The following is a 21,018-nucleotide window of genomic DNA, read 5'->3' on the forward strand; positions in this document are numbered from 1 at the left end:
TGTGACTCATAGACATAGTTGTTGCATTGTCTCTCTACCTACCCTGCACTATTACCAATACTCCCTCCATATCTAAGTGTTAGACATGCAATTAAACATCATTGTGTGTGACTCAATGATGGTGTGGGCCTCATTGTCATTGCTATTGCTCTATTTCTCTCTAGCAGCCATACACGATTAGGGTCTCATTTCGTATTGTTGGATGTGATTACGGTGTAAGTGTGAATACAAGATTATGTATTGGCATGCCTCAAAAGAGTAGAAAAATGGCTCAACTAAGTACTTGAATTATGACGAGTGACATTAGTGAAGTACGTAATTAAGAAACACAAACCATAAAAAGTCGGCATGCACAAAGTTGAAGGTGAAGATAGAATGTCTCCTTGAATCTCAGTTGGGCAGAGAAGGCTTGGAGTCTCCGGGGGGAGCCAGTGTCAAGCGGAGGTCTAGAGGCGATACAGTAGCTTGCAAGAGGGTGAGGCGGCGGTCCATACCATCAATAAGGTCGTTGACCTGATATTGCAGCAGGCGACTATAATTATTAATGATAGCTGGCGGGAGGGGATCATTAACTATGCTTGGCAGGGTGAGTGCCAGTCCTAGGTCCAACTCATCACCAGTAGCTGCAGTACCACCAGATGCTTGAAGTGTAAGCATATTTTGAAGCATATTACGAGCTTGTAGAAGGTTGGGTGGCTCCTCTCCGCCTCCAGCGCCGCCAGATGGGAGCGTACGTTCTGTAGCTCCTGGCGCAGCTGCCAGACGGCGGCCCGCAGGCAGCATTCCTCCGGGGCCCCTACCGCCTCCTCCCGCTCCTCCTCCTCCTCCTGCTCAAGCTCGCCTACTAGCTGAAGCCCGCTTATGCGGGCTGTGATGTCGCTCATGCCCTCAATATGATCTCGATAGGCGGCCTTGCGCCGCTGCAGGCCATACCTTCTGCCCTCCACGTCCACCCTCCCCCTCCGTAGCTGCTCCTGCCTCTCCTCCCATGACCACTTGCAAGCTTCCTTGGCCACCGTGAATATAATATTGTAGCTACTATTTCTGCTTACAATCGCACCGAGCTCTACTTCTTCTTCTCTTTTGCTTGCAAACGACCCTGCGAGACGTGTTCGGCTCCGATAATGAGCCCTTGGCAGGCAATTAAACAATGGACCACTTTATATTATGCCGGTGCAACAAATTATCACCTCCTTTCAGATTACCAAAAATCCTGCTGACTACTAATGCAAGTACGACGACGACATTCGGTGAGTTGATTAATACGCAGGACCAAATGAGCTTGAATGACAAGAAGTACTACGTGGAGATGCATATCGGAATGCCAAAGCTCTCGTATATGATGCTGATTGACACCGAAGCTCATATATCGTGCTCAATAGACGTCGAATTGGGAGGGAGAGATCACAGGCCCGCCTAACAACACTGGTAGGCCAAGAAGGGAAAGGGGACATCAATGGGGGCAGACCTCCACAAATGACGTGGCGCCGTTGGAAGGAGCCATAATTGCACTGCTCACTGATGCTCCTGCAGAGGGTAGAGGGTGGTGCGCTTCTATCTTTATATTGTCTTATGTTTCATGGCAACTGCGATCTCTGGCTGCTTGCGACACAGCTTCACCATGGCTGCTCGTGAGTGCCCCTTGTCCCGCGTGTGCTCTCTCTCTCTCTCTCTCTCTCTCTCTCTCTCTCTCTCTCTCTCTCTCTTTGCGCGCTCTTTAAGAGAGTTGAGTTTTTTTTTGGGAAAATTACCAAAATACCCTCCAATTTGTGGAAATTCCCAAAATACCCTTGTATCTATTTTAGTAGGATTGTTCAAGATTTCTTGATTTTTTTTTCTTTTTTGACAATTCAGATCTGTTTTGAGTGCTTAGCATGTAATTTGTTACAAAGTACCTCGCAAAAATAGTTGATTGTGTCTACGATTTATCTCCAAAGCCTACATAACCAACTCAACTTCTAGCTTGAGCATCTTAATTTATTGATAGACAATCAGTCTTCTTATGAAAAGCTACAAAAAAAATTATCTTTGGAGAAATTTAATCTCACGACCAAGGATATTTTGGAATTTTGGAAAATTTGAAGGGCATTAAGGGAATTTATGACAAAATATTGGGGATATTTTGGGAATTTTTGAAATTTGAGCGGTACTTTGGATTTTTCCACAAATTAGAGGGGTATTGGTAATTTTCCCTTTTTTTAAGAGAGAGAGAGAGAGAGAGAGAGAGAGAGAGAGACCTCCACGATGAAGAGGAAGCAGAAGCAGTTGCTGCATAAACAGTCATGATGGTCAAGCACCACAACGGTGGATGTAAAAAGCATGGAAGAGGTGACACGCATGAACCGCATCAGGTGCTACAACTGTGGGTGATGTGTGCCCAAAGACAAGGCTGTCAAGCGGTTTCTTGTAAGGAACATTGTTGAACAAGCTGTTGAGCGAGATGTGCATGATGCTTGCGTTTATGATGGGTACACACTTCCCAAGCTTTACGCCAAAATGCAATACTGCATTTCATGCGCCATTCACTCTCACATTGTCCGTGCAGTGAGATCCCGCACAACAAGAAGGGTACGGGAGCCACCACATAGGTTTAGACGCACGGAGGATATGCAGAACCAGAATCAGCATACCAATGTTCCTGTTGTTATAGGAAGTGAAGAGGTGTCTAATTAGTGCATATTAAGCCAGGAGAGAAAGAAGGCTCATGAATTTTGAGTTCTATCATAGAACTCTTAAGAAGATGCATGCTACAAGAATTGCCAGCGTGGTTGAAGCTATCAATAACATGGACGTTGAGTCTTTTGGACGGGATTGTACCTAATGTTTTGGAAATGTCTTTTTAAATTTTTTTCCAAGAAAAAAAAAGAGAGAGAGAGAGAGAGAAAGAGAGAGCGAGAGTCTGACTTGCTTTTGAGACTCTGAGAGTGCGTGACAGAGAGAAGCCCTGCAAGTGAACAAGAGACACGACACTGAAAATTCACTAAACTCGGCCACTGAGAGTGAGTGACCAGTGCTCGAGAAAAACTTTTTTCCAAAAACTTGTCACATGTACATGTTAGAAACAATAGAGCTAAACTGACTAAATCTGAAGGTTTTTAGACCAATTTACACTAATTTTCTTCAAATTTTGGAGGTTTTCTCACCTTCAACTATAAAATTTAGAGGTAAATCTCAAAATTTGTAGGTGGGGCTACACTAAACCTAGGTTTTTTTCAAGCACTGTGAGTGACTTAAAGAGGCAGTGTTGAGTCTAAGAGGAGGAGGAGGAGAGAGAGAGAGAGAGAGAGAGAGAGAGAGAGAGAGAGAGTAATTGGCTAGATTGGTTGAGAGCATGCGCACCCCTTCCATGTAGAGCTTGTTACCCAGTGGCGGAGTCAGGCCCACTTTTGTGGAACTCTAGAAGAAGGTGGAGGTAGGGATTGCTGAACAAAGGCATCGGCGCATCAAAGTCATTTTTGACGTGCGACCAGAAAGGCTAGTCTTTGAGAAAATATTCCTCGATTGTGATCCCGCAACTGTGGAGGATGAACCTCATTCTCTCTCTCTCTCTCTCTCACACACACACACACACACACACACACACACACACACACACATACATCTCTCTCTCTCTCTCTCTCTCTCTCTCTCTCACACACACACACACACACACACACACAAATTCTTCATTTTTGTTCTCGCCGAAAGATGGGGCCGAGGTGATTGCGAAGGCATTGCATAAGAGGTGATTGCCAAGCTGTTGCATGCAAGTGGTGATGATCGTTCATGTCGACAGTACCTTATGATCTTCATCACCTCTCCCACCCTTGGCTACAAAGTCCTCGTGATTCGGGCCTCCTCTTTTGCAACTCACCGTGAAAACTATAAAAGAGTTCGTAGTGGATGAAAACTATTCTCTTCAAGTATGTGATGTGAAGGATATTTTCCTTTTCCTCTTCGTTTCTCAAGTGTCATGATTATACGATGAAAGTTTTTTTTTGCGAGCTAGACAAAATGGAGTCACTCACCCAAAAACAAATATCTCCAATTTCAATAAGGTACAATCTAGCACCAAATATTGCAAATACACATTGTTCATATTGGCTCCAACCTACCAATATGATCTACCAAATCTACTTCTTCTGTAACTTCCTCAGAAGCACTTGCCATAATATTATGTAATAAGAAACCCTCTCTCCCCTCCACAACATTGCACACGCGCGCGCGTGCGCGCACACACACACACACACACACACACACTCATTTACTTTTCCAAGCATTTACCATGGCTTTAATATTGATGACCACAAGCTGTGATTCAAAGGGGGGAGCATAAGCTTGGATAATCAAGGAGTTAATATAAGGGTGGATGATTAAAGTATCCATAAGGAATGCTCTAGACGTTTAGAGACAATGATAGGTAGATTGTAATATGTAATTTGATACTAAATGTTTCTATTATGATTTAAGTTCTATGTATCTTGTGGGGTTTTTCTCTTTTTTGAGATTGCTCAAAAACGTTTACTTGGAGTTTGAAATTCCTCATGTTGCAGTCAACCATGGGTAGGCACATAACCATTTATGGGCGAAAATGTGCCACAAGATTGTTCTTATGTTTGATGATAGCATCTATGCACTTTCTATCGCTTTTTGTGATACAACATTATGAAATAACTAATGCATTCAATTTGCATCCATTAACTCTAATGGGAGAGCAGGTGAAGATAAAGGCTACTGAACTTGCTAGTGGTGAACAAATCTTCCTTCTCAATCATGGCTAATGTCAATTCTAGAAGGCTCGCATTGCTATTGAAAGCACCCAAGGCATTGGAATGAAGGACACACTAGTAATAGTTCGATGGTCCCTCATGATAGTTGGTATACTACATGCAATGCCTTCACAAAGCAGCCTACACATGGCACTCAAGCAAGCAAAGGATATCATTCAAATTCAAGAGCTACCTATGCATTATGATGGACATGTGGCATTTGAGTTACCATCTTTTGATCTATTTGTGCACGAATTTATGACAATTGCAACATGTGAATTTACCATCGAGAATAAGTTTGCACAAATAGAGTTTTGGAATATGCTCAGCAAGATGGTTCAAAAGCAAGGATATGACTGTGTATCAATGTCTGTATGAACACATTAAAGGAAGAGTATGGCTCTTTTGTTTGAGACTATTTGAGATGCAATATGGTTACTTTGCTACACTATGCTCTATAGAGTAACTATTGAGATCTTTATCTAATATTTCTCATTGCTTATGCTCGCTTGGTTTCTTGTCTGCTCGGAAGTACTCGCTCGAGGATTGGGATTCCTCGCCCTAGGATAACATCCTCATGCTGGAGAGGAGAGATAGAAAAAAAGTCTTCTTTGTAGACGTAGCTTTGGACATGAAGCCTCAACTTCCCAATCAAGGGAGTAACGGAGGCTTGCTATCCCTTGAAAGTTGTGTTAGCAATTACAATATCTCCCATCTCAAAAGCTTGAATGCCCAACTTGGTGTCCAACTCCGTTGATATGAAGTTGTGAGTAGAGCTAGGGTCAAACAAGATGAAGGCATCATGCTCCCTTACTTTTCCCCAAGCATAGGAGAGGAATGAGCCTTTGCAATGAGTATCCTCTTTTGGAGCTTCAACCATGGAAGCTCTAGGAGTGTCATTGCAAACATTTCTTTTGGGGCAAGAACGATAACCATGTCCTTGCTCCCCACACTTAAAGCATTTATGGTCTTTATGAAAGGCCTCTAATTCTTTGGCAGAGAGCTTATTTTTTTACCTTTGTAAGATCCTTTCTCCTTGGCCTTGTTGTTGTTGCACTATCCCAAGCCTCAGTCCCAAGGCCTCAAACACCTTCGAAGGTGGAGAGAGCTAGCGGGGAATGAGGGTAGGGAAGAGGAAGAAGAAACTTTCTCACTTATCATCACTCTTCTTGCTTAGCATAGCATAATAACATAGTAATGAAGATGAAGAATATGGAAAGCTTAAGCATTGAAGCACGGCTCTTGGTTGGATTTGCATTCCATATCCAAGAGTATTGGTGTAGGCTCTCCACTTCTCCACAAGCTTGGAGAAGAAGATGAAGCTCTTGCATTTTGCACTCCACACAATTAGAGAATGTGTGTGTGTGTGTGTTTGGGAGAGTATACCCCCCTCTCATGCTTGGTCCACACCTCTCTCTCTCTCTCTCTCTCTCTCTCATTATTTTATTATTTCATTTGGACATGTGTCCCCTTTTTCCTCTTTGAGATAAAGAACTTAATTATTTATGTTTTTATATCTAAATTCCCATTGGACCCCTTTAAAACCTAACCAATAGCATTCAAGCACATCGTGAGGGCCACATGTGAAGGATCATTTGAACATGTGTCTTTTATGCTTATTAAGTCATTTGGTTGAATTGAATACTTGAAATACTAAGTCAATCAAGCAAGCATGTGTTTTTTATACTTCTTAAGTCATTTGTTTTAAATTGAATACTTCAAGCCTTAGTCAATCAAGCATGGACATTCATGCCTCTAGAGAATTTATCTTTGAATTTAACATTTCAAAAACCTTAGTCATTTAAGCGTAAAAATCACCTCAAGCTTTGGACAAGGTTCCCACAACCATTTTAAGCATCTTAGCACCTCATGCTTGGGTATGATTACCACCTCAAGGTTAGCCCTAGCTTGCGTAAGGTCAAAGGACTTTTTAAAACTAACTTTTGGAGGTCTTTAATGAAGCTAACCCTAAGGTCTTTTAAGCTCCATTAGATGCACGTTGCTCTTTGATAGACTGCCTCCGTTTGGACCCCTTTTGAGATGTAACCATCTCTCCTCTTGGTCCCTTGCTAAGGTAAATCTAGAAGCACTTATTGCACATTGCTCTTTAGTGGACCGTCTCCTTTTGGACCCCTATTGAGATGCAACCATTTCTCCTTTTGGTCCCCTGTTGACATAGGTCTAGAAGCACATATATACCAGCTCTTGTTCCCTTTTATCTTCCCATATTAAGTGATCAGTTTAATATGAGAAAATCATTTGGTAAAGTTAGATATTATATTTTATGACATTTACTACCACAAGAAATCATAGCCTTACTAATATTTTTTTATATTGCAGACCCTTGCTCTTTCGCAAGGCCTGGAACTATCTTTTGAACCCCTCTCTATGGCAACATCTCTTGTCCTCAGATATATTGGTAGTTTAGATGCGTATCAATTATTATATGATTTGAATCTTACTACAGACAAAAAGCTGTCTATCTTGGATATGTTATCTTTTAGTGATTGGGTCAAGATTCTAGCTACCTTGGACAAGGACTCCAAAGACGGTGTTAATTTGATCTCCCAGTACATAGCCCAGCTACCTACACTCTCTGTACAATATCAGCAAGAGCTTTTCCTTTTCTCCTCTTCAAGGGCTGAATTATTTAACTTTTTGAAAAAATTATGCGGCCTCAACCCTTCTTTTATCAGCACCCCGGCTGCTCCAACTATCCCTCAGACAAGTGGTATCTTTTGTAGAGATAGTGCGGCTCTTGAAGCTGTCAAGGAATTTTAGATTAATCTTTGCTCTCTTAGTGACTCTAACCTTTTAGACATGGTACCAATAATATCCAAGGTTTTCCCTTTCCTACCTGTTAGACAAATTGAAATTGAATCTTTTGGGGTGGACCATCAGATCTGGGTCCTACCTCTAACAAAGCTTTTCTAGCACCAATTCTTAGTGAAACCTGGGTGTACCTAGCTAATATTCCTGCCTCTACTGTTGAGGATTGTAGACCAAAATTTTTGAAAATAGGATAGTTATTACACAAAGGGGAACTCATCAAAGCCCCCTTCAACCTCAACCTTATCGACTATTCCAAATGCCCTTCCAATACAAGCCTCTACATTCGTACAAAGGGGAACATGGAGTTTGCCAAAAGTAATCCAGATTTCTACACAGAATCCATTTGGAATGTTTTTTGACCCTATGTTAAATGTGCTTGCAAATTTCTTGACCCTAAAGCTTCTTGCAAATCCAACATCATATGGTTTGATCATGCTATTTGGTTTATCCTCAACCATCTGAACCTACTCTTCCTCGAAAAACCGATGGACTTTCATCTCTCCCTTATTTGTTCTTGGTTAGGAGGCCAAGCTAAACAAATAGAGATTGCTCAAATTGCTTTCAACATCTTTTGTGGGCTAATGCTGGATATCCTGAAGGAACTAAAGTCTGATGAACCTGGGATTTATCTAACCACTTATGCCAACTACAGGAGTGAAGATTATCACTGGCCTACTCAAGCCTTGTATTGAAGATGATGACTCCCCCTCATTAAAAATACCTAATTCTCTTGCTACCGCCAACTCATTTACTTCATTTTTGACACCTAGCTCTTCCTCTAATTTTAATCGAGGGAAATCTTGTAGCTACACTAGAGGAAGAGGCAAAAACACCCCAATCAGGCACCTTCTTGACTTATAATCATTGATGAATATGCAGGTTGTTGTGAGCCCATGTGGAAGGAAGTATCTCATAAAAAAAACTCCATGCAAAGATTATATTTATGAACACTGTCTTTTTTCAGGATGAGCTTCTCGATTGGATACACCCTAAGACACTTTTTTATGAGTGTTTTGACTAACTTTTTGGAAACCACAAATTACTTGATAATGTACTTATTGGCTGGAAGTATCAACAACCTATTAAAAATTTGGTCTACTGTAATGATTTTCTTCGACACAACTCCATTCCTGAATGTGTTTTGTAACAAATTTTTCACATTTTGCAAAGTGTTTGATATGTTTGGTATGCATGTCTGCACTTGTGATCTTAGCATCATTGAAAATACCACAGTTCAAAAAATCATGGCTAAAGAGATTAATCACATACCTAACTTTCCCAAAAACCCATATCTCGCTTTATCAACTTTACTTAGCTGCCTAACTGACCTTGTCATTTCTCTCCGACTGGAGAAGACAGTCCTACTGGACTTAGAAAAACTGGTGGAAAAATGTTTTTTCTAAAAAATCTCACACACCTAGTACCCACACACACACACACACGCACACACACACACACACACACACACACACACACACACACACACACACACACACACACACACACACACACACACACACACACACACACACACACACACACTCACAGACACACACATGCACACACAATCTAGCGTGGAATACATGCCTCAAATACTAGGCATGACGGCATACACATTCTCGTTCTTATTCTCTCTTTAGCGTACCCATACCTGCATTCGTGCTCACAGACATCTGCAACTCAAAAGCTAACACCGGTTCCTTGGGTCACTCATGACGCTAAAACACATACATGAAGTTGCAATCGGTGGCCATATAGCATAGCCTCGACCTCATCAAGCTAAATGGTGTCAGAAGAGTCTCAAAATACTTCACTTACTATCCAATCAACTATTCTATCGGCAGCAATGGGACAGGTAGGTGCCTTTGCACTGTTAACTGAGCCAACATCAATTAACAACAGCTATTAAAGGCCCAAGCCTCAAGAAGCACATTGAAGATGAATACGAAGAAGCAGTGAATATTGGGTCACACAATTTTTACAATTTCCCAAAATGGCCATGTATTGAAAATTCATGATTTATTTCAAACCATTGTAATATTTATAATGTGTTACTGGCTCAATGAAAGTTCCAAGCTATAAAGAATAGGTCAGTAAGTGTGCCTAGGCTACAAATATAGTAAGTTGTGGAGCCTCAAAGGTCTTGGGCGCCCGGACATCGCACATTTTAAACCTTGGCTAAGGTATAAAAGCCATTTTTTGTAACTTTGGACCTAGGTTTTGGATAATGAAGGTGAGCGTACGCTACAATATAGTTTTGTGAACTCTCTCTTGTTTCTTTTTGTCGTGTCTCCCTCGTGTGGTGTTGCATTGCATATCCAAGAATACCAACATGCTCCTAAGTGAAATCTCTCTCTTTCTACGTAAGTTTCTTGCGATGAAGTTGTGGTTTTAGTTGTGTCCGTCTACGAGCTATTTTTGCTCCTTATGCACCATATACACATCCAAATTGATTTTTGACCATAGGAATAGATAGAGGACATCCTAAGCTAACTATTGAGTGCTTTAGAGGTCAAAACAACTTGCCCAAAACATGTTGTTTATCTTTGGTGCAATTTTGCCCAAGTGTTAGAAATAAGGTTGATGAGGATATTCTGCACGTAGCAAGTTTCATTGCATTTGGAGCATTGTAGCTATACAAATTCATCGGATCACTCTCATAATATTACAAAAGATTTTCAAAAAATAATGGATATCAAAATTTGGGGCTCCAAAATGAAGGGGTCGACTTGAAGGAACCAGTCTAGTTTGCCTCCCAATGTTCCCCCCTTTCGGTCTTTGCACGTCGTTGTGCTTATTGTCTTGATCTTCATCTAGATTGTCTTTATGCTATCTTTGCTTCTACTTTGGTAGCTGCTTGATTATCTAATTGTGGGAGTCTTTAATAATAAGACCATATTAGGTATTTTGGTAAAAATCTCACATTATGGGAATCTCCAAATCGACTAAATTCATGTAATTTGGGAATTTTTCACTTAAAGTGGGAAAAATTGAGGTGTGTGGTTAGTAAATAAAGTGAAAATCTCATAGGATTGTGGTGTTGATAAACACCAAAAGTCAAGAGGATGTACAACACATGGATTTGAATAATAACTATAAATTACATAAAACAAAGGAAGATACAAAAAAGATTTTGTTTACAAACTGACTAGTATAGTCACAATAGAAGCTCCACATAATTCTACTCCACATTTGATACCATATCTGAACTTTGATCCAAGTGTGGTTGATGTGCACGAGTGAGGACTTCTTTGGCTTTGAGAGCATGCCTTTCTGGAATATTTATTCTAGAAAATGGTCCTTCTTTGTTGGGTCTCCAGGACCAAACAATTGCATCTATAGTTTCCCACACTTGTGGGTCCTTATAGTTGACAGCCCAATAACCCTTCCAACAATTGCTGTAAGCTTGAGTATCTGTCATCCCACTTTTTCTCGCGCAAGGCGCCCAATATTGAATCAAGAGTTTTCTGTAGTTTGGTGATGTAGGCTCATTATCAATGTCAGATAAAGCCATTGCAAGCCACACTGGATAGATTTCTGTGTCACTCGGAACAAGCATAAGAAAGTCACCTTGGTGCACATCAGACATAGGGTCAAACTCTTCCCTTGGCCTATCTCGTTGAGGCCCACAAAAATGATCGTTCAACTCTTCAAGGCCTAGGAATCTTTCTGCTCCTTGTTGCAAATTCATTGTAGTGCTTTGTAGGTGAGAATATTCTTGAGTTTTTGGCCAAAACATTTCATACAAGACTCCCTCTGATATGATTGCTTTTCCAATCTCTTCAATTACCTTACTCCAATAATCTATCACGGGTCTATAATATCGCGGAATACTTGAACCATTCCCTAAATTTTTCCAAAATTTTATATAGTTCTTTAGCCCCAAAATGACTTCTTCGTGGGCCTTGACATACTCCGCCATTTGTACTAGAGGTGGATCTCCATGTGGTAACATTGGCTTGCCTTCTGTGTCTGTTTTCCAAAGGCGAATACTTCCACTCCAACTTGATACACCTACATGTGCCTTATATTGCATCATTGGTGTCTCATCCTGCATAAAGAACCTGAACTGAAGCGGTTTGGAATGTCCAACAAGTATGTCTTGTCCATCACAAAGATAGCCATCACAATATTGCTTGAAATCGGGGATCTTTGTAAGAAAAAATGGAGCTGGAGATGAAGATGAGCTGTTTCGTAATGTATCCATCAAATGTGGCAAAGTATAGGTTTGTGTAACTCTCAGCTTCTCTGAAAACCTACTAAACATGGCGTCTATGTCCTCATGTGTATGCCCAACCATTAAAAATCCCAGCTGGATGGTTTTGAAAACACCCCTTGCAACAAGCATTGACAAATAGGCAAATAAGTATCGATTTTTGTTTTCCCCTGTACAATTATCCAATTGTAGCAACAAATTCTCTGGCAATCTGCGAAATGTTGACCCCAATTCCTCTTCTGCAATTTCTGACGACTGCACAATGGGCTCTTTTCCATCACTCAAGTTATGGTAGTCCAAAGCATCCCTTGAGTTCAAAGCACGTAGTAGTGAAATATTGCTCCTTGGAAGTCCATTTGTTACTAGATCACCAAGAGGATGCTTATCTATCCTCTCTAGGTTATGTAAACAATTAGCAATTGAGCCAATTGTAAGATTTGGATCAGCTGGCCACAAACCATTCAAGACAAAGTGTCCGTAATGACCTTCTCCATGTCCATGAGTGATCATGCCAATCAATGCCACCTGCAGATTATATCCTGAATCCACACCCTTGGGAACAATGCGTAATCTAGGAATGGCAGTCTTCTTTTGATCCATCTTATCATGGATTATGCATACATATTTTTGTGGTTGAGTTTCTGAATACGTGCGCCATGCATAATATAGGCTTCTGCAACTCTTTTGTTGTGCCATGTGAACTTCTCTCTCCCTCAAGAGAAGAGCTCTCTCTTCAAGAGAAGGTTTAGCTTCTAACCTTGCCTTGATTGAGCTACAAATATTGCACTTAGAGAACTCGCTCGTCTTTGTTAAAGTGACATGTGGGTACTCTTTGTTCCAAATTCTACCAAAAGAAGATTGGGATAGCTTCTTCTCATAGCCCATTTGGTCAAGTGTCGTGTTGATTTCACATAAAATATCCACTTGTTTGTATGTTGATGGAATCACCAATTGAGTCTCTCTTGAGCCATCTAGCAGTGTTCTACTTCTATGTGGCATCTTCTCAGAGTTGTTTTCCACAAACTTATTTAGTAGTGCTCTTGCTAAACTAGTATGTTGAAGTCCCCTTCTCAATGTACATGTGTTCCCATGTACATATTGGCGCACACCATTTTCAAAGTTCTCCTTGTATCGATAAAATGATGTCTTTGGTATTCCATGTAGCTCATACCATGCTCTACAACAAACAATAGAGCCATTTAGCCTGAATTGGTATCGTGACTTCTCATCTTTCTGATAACATATAGAAAGAACATCATAAACATAATTAGTGCGTGATTTTTGAGACTCTCCCCAAAACTGTTGTCGTAACCTTGTCACCATATCATGATCTGCAAACTGGCAACATTTTTGTGCACAACAATCAATGCATGATACCCTTTGAATTGATTTGTTTGAAAGGTAAAAAGTCGAAGCTGGTGCTGCTTTTGATTTTTGAGTCCTGTTCATGAAAGTGTATCATCTCTTCCTTGACAACTGGACAACATTACTCCCATCAAGTTTTTTTCCAACATTGTCATCGTTGGATACATCCTCATATGTAGCATGCATGCCATCAACAGGAACAAATCGTTGTAATGGGCTCCCATTCAACATTGTTGTCTGCTTGATGGGCCACTTTAGCAAAGTGATGCTACCCACTTCAACCACATCATCAGTGCTTGCATTTTCTCTTTCAATACCCACACCCACACAATCAGGACCAAGTTCCTGAAAGTTGACATAATCATGTGGAAATACATATAAGATGGTCCCTTCATTCATGGTTTGCATCATTGTGTCATCTTTTAAAAGGACCCTCTGATTTCTCCAAGACTCTCGAATCATTGCTTCAAATTCTGGGCTTGTCATAGGTATTGCATCTGTAACTAGAGGATCAGAATGATCATGTTCTTCATCACCATTGTAGCTTTCCTGTGGATCAATTAAGTTCCCATTTAATACAAAAGATTGCAAAAGAAGCTTTGACCATCGAACAACACTCCATAATGAGCCTTGGAGAGATGAAGTATCCATTGTAGGAAAAGGTAGGACCACATCCTTCAAGCATTCCTCCACTAGTATGGAGACATTTCCTTGCCCTATCTTTGTACCACCACAAGTGGAATCTGGATCTATTCTACACACACAGCCAATACCAACAATTTCATTGTCAAGTATCATATGTACTTTCTCCCCAGATTCAAAGTCCATCCTGTAAGTGAAAAAGATTACATTGTTAAATCCATAGTTATAGAAAAATACTCTTCAAACAAAAAATCATGCTACAACATGGAAAAGGTTTGCATAGGTTGGACAAGTGGTGAACCTTGAGACCAAATCCTCCTTGCTATATTAATGGAAGCAAGGTTGGAAATTATGGTGGATCTTGAAACCAAAGCATCCTTGCTATATTAGAGCATAGGTTGGACAAGTGGTGGACCTAGTTGTAATACCCACTGCCACCTATCAACTACTATAGGACTATGCTTTCCAATGTCCAAGTATCCCTTGAGGCTTTCAAGGTTGAACACGTGGTGGACCTTGAAACAAAAATCCCCTTTCTATATGAGAGCATAGCTTGGACAAGTGGTGGACCTAGTTTCTTTAATGGAATCAAGGTTGGGAAAGTGGTGCATCTTGAAACCAAAAGCCCTTTATTGTATTAGAGCATAGCTTGGACAAGTGAGGGACCTAGTTTTAATGTGTGATGTCCAAAGAAAAGTATTACAAGACCTTGCTTTCCAATATTTGAATTGGTCAAGTGGTTAAAACTAAGTATAAAACTTTGACCATTTTCTTCTCGAATTGCCAAAAAGCTAGTTTTAGACACCCCTAAATGAAAATGGTTTAGGGTGGCCTTAAGCAACGTTTTTTCAAAGACTTGAACAAAAGGGTTGCCAAAGAGTAATGAAAATTTATTATGGCTTGAAGTGCCTGAGTATGTGAAAACAAGCCTAGGTTTTCCACGAGGCAAAAGGTGACATAATAAGAACATTGGAAACTTAGGATTGACCATGTGGCCTAAACTTTGGCAAGTGAAGTGGTGGCCAAGTTTTGTGGCACAGTGTGCACTTGGTCCTATATGTTGACCACTTGTCTAAATCTAGGACCATAAGGCCAAACCTTTGGCACCTTAAATATAGTATGGGACATAATCTAGAACTGCTATAGTAAATTAGTAGTATAGTTAATATGTTAATATTTGTATTATATTTAAGTATATGCTAAATATAATTTATGTTCAAAATTTCACTAATGAAGAATGTTCCCATTTAGCACTCCAGATGCGGGGTCTTAGGGCAATGCCACAATGGGGTGACAAGGCAGCGCTTCCACGTGAGGTTTGGGGGTAGCGCTCTTGATGGGGATGTGGAATATAGCGCTCTCGATGGCGGGGCTTGGGAGGCTGATTTTGGGATATTGTTCCGGGCGGGGTCCGGGGCAGCGCCCCGGGCGGGGTCAAGGCGCGACTGCCGGGCGGGGTCGAGGGGCAGCGCCCCCGCGAGGCTAGGGGCAGCGCCCAAATATTTTTTTTTAAAAAAGTGAATTCATAGTATAGAGTTACACATGTTTTGCATATTTTCAACCATGATTTCTTTCATTTTGGCTGTGTGAATTGGTTAATGTTTTATATTGCTTTTGTTTTTTTTAATCCTATGATAAAACATGGACTTGTAGCATATGTGGCATTCTAATAAACCCTATCAAGATTAGGCACAGAGAGCGCACGAGCAACGCACACAGAGAAAGCAGGCGAGCAGCAAACACACAGAAAGCGCACACGGATCGCACACAGTTGGAGTATACGCGCACGTAGAGGAGCAAGCTCGGCATCGTACACAACAAACAGGTGGAGCGCACAGGATTGAAAGTTCGCGCACAAGATAAAGAAACAGCAGCGTACGCAACGCTTTCCAGAAGGGCAGGATCGGGCATAGCTTCTTCACACCTCACGAATAGAGAAAAAACAGGTATTTCTCTCTCTCTCACTCTCTGTCTTTCTCCATATAGAGAAGATGGTTCTCTGTAACTCTTCTTGCACACACACTCTCTCGTCAAAAGACAGAGATACGTAGTTTAAAAATATCCCCGCACACATACACATATTCCTACACATCGTCTTCCTCTCTTCCACATACATAACCACAGTGAAATTTGTTATCTTGTTGTCTCTCTCTTGAAAATACATGCACATATTCCCACACATCGTCTTCCTCACTTCCACATACATAAACACAGTGAAATCTATTATCTTGTTGTCTCTCTCTTGAAAATACGTGCACAAATTCCGATATATCATCTTCCTCTCTTCCACATACATAAACACAGTGAAATCTGTTATCTTTCTCTCTCTCCTCTCTCTAGAAAACAGGTATTTCTCTCTCTCTCTCTCTCTTTATCTATCTATCTCTGTATCTTGCTATCTCTCTCTTGAAAATACATGCTCATGTATGTGTGCGTCTGTGTTATCTATGTGTATGTATGTATATTTGTGTTATTTCATTGTAATACTCATACATAATGCAAATACACAATTACACTTAATTACGATATGCACACATAGTATATATACATACATAAATATCACAAATAACTAACACATTGTAATACTAGTAAACTTGAATGGAAGACTTACTTGCGTGATCTGTTAAAGTCGATTCTTGTAGCGAGTTCTGGATGTATGCTGAGCTGATTTTCCTCTAATCCATTTGTAGATATGATTGTAACTTCTGTTTCTCAAAAATAGTAGTGTTGTTTAGTGATACACCTAATGGACATAAATGATTGAAACTAGGACATGTAGACCAAAAATACGTGTATTTCTATGGATGAATATATACACTTTTTGGTGACCCTTACCACAAGTGGTGGACCTTGAGACCATTGGACTATAAGGACCTCCAAACAATACCTTGTACACTCAATCCTTCTTGGTATCTAAGTTGGACAAGTGGTGGACCTTGTTCAAACTCTCTAACCACTCTCTCTAACATGGTGACATAATTTAGGTGTGATAAATTCATATCTATGCAAACTAATATCAGTTTAGGCTTGTTAATTTGAATTTGTTTGAATTTATGTACAATATAATGATTTGAGGTTTGCATATTTGAATTTAGGTGGTATAATGATATCTTTTTGTGGTAAACTTGAATTTAAAATCAATTTCGCGTGGAATATTTTAAATTTAAGTGGTAAAATTTAAATTTTTATAAAAAAGTTTGAATTTTAAAATTTGGGCGAGATATTTTAAAATTTAGGCGGGATATTTAAAATTTGGGAGGGATATTTTAAATTTACGCAATCAGATTTTGAATTTTAAATTTAGGCGGGAAGGTTTTGAATTTATAGCGAGATCTCCCTTACATAAGAGAGTATAGGTTGGACAAGTGGTGGACCTTAAAGCTACAGCATCCATGCTACTGGACATGATAGGTAGGGAATCTAGTTGAATATTGTATGTATAATATATATGTAATAGATCTAGCTTGGACAAGTGGTGGACCTTGGAGCAAAACCCCATGTAAAACATATCATGCACATTCCAAGTGGGGAGAAAAAATATCATTTAAGATATAGCCTTATAGGTTGGACAAGTGGTGGACCTTAACACCAAGATATTCTTAATGTAATTACATAGAGTGGAAAGCTGGTGAATCTTGAGACCCGAGCTTGGACAAGTGGTGCACATTTGCTTCTCTCTATGTTTCAATAGAGTTAGCTTGGACAAGTGGTGGACCTTGGAACCAAACCCCATGTAAAACCTATCATGGTCACTCCAAGTCGTGAGAAAGAATAACCATTAAGATATAGTCTTATAGGTTGGACAAGTGGTGGACCTTAACACCCAAATGTTCTTAACATAATGACATAGAGTGAAAAAGTGGTGAATCTTGAGACAAAACCACTCATGCTACTAGCGGTAATAGCTTGGAAAAGTGGTGGACCTTGAACGTAAACCCCCCATGTTTCAATAGAGTTAGCTTCGACAAATGGTGGAGCATCCTTCTCTCCATGTTTTAATGGAGCCTAGCTTGGACAAGTGGTGGACCTTTGCTTCTCTCTATGATTCAATAGAGTTAGCTTGGACAAGTGGTGGACCTTGGAACCAAACCCCCATGTAAAACCTATCATGGTCACTCCAAGTGGTACGAAAGAATAACCTTTAATATGTAGCCTTATAGGTTGGACAAGTGGTGGACCTTAACACCCACATATTCTTAATATAATGACATAGAGTGGAAAAGTGGTGAATCTTGAGACCAAACCACTCAGGCTACTACCAATAATAGCTTGGACAAGTTTTGGACCTTGAATGTAAACCCCTCATCTACGACATATCATGGGTTTAATGTTTTTCGCTGGAGCCTAGCATCCTGGAGACATGGTGCAGCTTGCTTCTCGTCATGTTTCAATGGAGCCTATCTTGGACAAATGGTGGAGCATCCTTCTCTCCATGTTTCAATGGAGCCTAGCTTGGATAAGTGGTGGACCTTTGATCCTCTCTCTGTTTCAATAGAGTTAGCTTGGACAAGTGGTGGAGCTTGGAACCAAACCCCCATATAAAACCTATCATGGTCACTCCAAGTGGTAAGAAAGAATAACCTTTAAGATATAAACTTATAGGTTGGACAAGTGGTGGACCTTAACACCCACATATTCTTAATATAATGACATAGAGTGGAAAATCTTGAGACAAAACCACTCATGCTACTAGCGATAATAGCTTGGACAAGTGGTGGCCCATGAATGTAAACCCCCCATGTACAAAATATCCTAGGTTTAAGGTATTTCGATGAAGCCTAGCATCTTGGAGACATGGTGCAGCTTGCTTCTCTTCATGTTTTGATGGAGCCTATCTTCCACCAATGGGGGATCACCCTTATCTAAATGTCTCAATGGAGCCTAGCTTGGACAAGTGGTGGACCTTTGCTTCTCTCTATGTTTCCATAGAGTTAGCTTGGACAAGTGGTGGACCTTGGAACCAAACCCCCATGTAAAACATATCATGGTCATTCCAAGTGGTGATAAATAATACCCTTCAAGATCTAGCCTTATAGGTTGGACAAGTGGTCGACCTTAAAACCTAGATCTTCTTAATATAACGACATAGAGTGGAAAAGTGGTGAATCCTGAGACCAAACCACTCATGCTACTAAGGATAATAGGTTGGACAAGTGGTGGACCTTGAATGTATACCCCCATGTATGAAATATCATGGGTTTAAGGTATTTCAATGGAGCCTAGCATCTTGGAGACATGGTGCAGCTTGCTTCTCTTCATGTTTCAATGGAGCATATCTTTGACAAATGGTGGAGCATCCTTCTCTCCATGTTTCAATGGAGCCTAGCTTGGACAAGTGGTGGACCTTTGCTTCTCTCTATGTTTCAATATATTTAGCTTGGACAAGTGGTGGGCCTTGTAACCAAACTCCCATGTAAAACCTATCATGGTAACTCCAAGTGGTGAGAAAGAATAATGTTTAAGATATAGCCTTATAGGTTGGACAAGTGGTGGACCTTAGCACCCAGATATTCTTAATATAATGACATAGAGTGGAAAAGTGGTGAATCTTGAGACCAAACCACTCATGCTACTAGAGATAATAGGTTGGACAATTGGTGGACCTTAAATGTAAACCCCCCATGTACGAAATATCATGGGTTTAAGGTATTTCAATGGAGATTAGCATCTTGGATACATGGTGTAGTTGTTTCTCTTCATGTTTCAATGGAGCGTATCTTGGACAAATGGTGGAGCATCCTTCTCTCCATGTTTCAATGGACCCTAGCTTGGACAAGTGGTGGACCTTGGAACCAAACCCCCATGTAAAACCTATCATGTTCACTCCAAGTGGTGAGAAAGAATAACCCTTAAGATATAGCCTTATAGGTTGGACAGGTGGTCAACCTTAACACACAGATCTTCTTAACGTAATGACATAGAGTGGAAAAGTGGTGAATCTTGAGACCAAACCACTCATGCTACTAGCGGTAATAGCTTGGAAAAGTGGTGGACCTTGAACGTAAACCCCCCATGTTTCAATACAGTTAGCTTCGACAAATGGTGGAGCATCCTTCTCTCCATGTTTCAATGGACCCTAGCTTGGACAAGTGGTGGACCTTTGCTTCTCTCTCTGTTTCAATAGAGTTAGCTTGGACAAGTGGTGGAGCTTGGAACCAAACCCCCATGTAAAACCTATCATGGTTACTCCAAGTGGTAAGAAATAATAACCTTTAAGATATAGACTCATAGGTTGGACAAGTGGTGGACCTTAACACCCACATATTCTTAATATAATGACATAGAGTGGAAAAGTGGTGAATCTTGAGACAAAGCCACTCATGCTACTAGCGATAATAGCTTGGACAAGTATCGGCCCTTGAATGTAAACCCCCCATGTATTAAATATCCTGGGTTTAAGGTATTTCAATGAAGCCTAGCATCTTGGAGACATGGTGCAGCTTGCTTCTCTTCATTTTTCGATGGAGCCTATCTTGGACAAATGGTGGAGCATCCTTCTCTCCATGTTTCAATGGACCCTAGCTTGGACAAGTGGTGGACCTTTGCTTCTCTCTCTGATTCAATAGAGTTTGCTTGGACAAGTGGTGGACCTTGGAACTCAAACCCCCATGTAAAACCTATCATGGTTACTCCAACTGGTGAGAAAGAATAACCTTTAAAATATAGCCTTATAGGTTGGACAAGTGGTGGACCTTAACACCCAAATATTCTTAATATAATGACATAGAGTGAAAAAGTGGTGAATTTTGAGACAAAACCACTCATGCTACTAGCGATAATAGCTTGGACAAGTGGTGGAACTTGAACGTAAACCCCCCATGTTTCAATAGACTTAGCTTCGACAAATGGTGGAGCATCGTTCTCTCCATCTTTCAATGGAGCCTAGCTTGGACAAGTAGTGGACCTTTGTTTCTCTCAATGTTTCAATAGAGTTAGCTTGGTCAAGTGGTGGACCTTGGAACCAAACCCCCATGTAAAACCTATCATGTTCACTCCAAGTGGTGAGAAAGAATAACCTTAATGATATATCCTTATAGGTTGGACAAGAGGTGGACCTTAACACCCTGATATTCTTAATATAATGGCATAGAGTGGAAAAGTGGTGAATCTTGAGAGCAAACTACTCATGCTACTAGCGATAATAGGTTGGACAAGTGGTGGCCCTTGAATGTAAACCCCCCATCTACGAAATATCGTGGGTTTAAGGTATTTAGA

At 40.5% G+C, this 21,018-nt stretch overlaps 1 pseudogene; it reads right to left on the reverse strand.

Annotated features, from left to right (window-relative positions):
• Window positions 1-319: 319 nt before the first annotated feature.
• Window positions 320-884, reverse strand: LOC147462064 (uncharacterized; annotated as a pseudogene).
• Between the last annotated feature and the right edge of the window lie 20,134 nt (window positions 885-21,018).

Source organism: Adiantum capillus-veneris, chromosome 3 (genome assembly GCF_014529385.1).
Source record: "Adiantum capillus-veneris isolate H3 chromosome 3, ASM1452938v2, whole genome shotgun sequence".
Classification (NCBI taxonomy): domain Eukaryota; kingdom Viridiplantae; phylum Streptophyta; class Polypodiopsida; order Polypodiales; family Pteridaceae; genus Adiantum; species Adiantum capillus-veneris.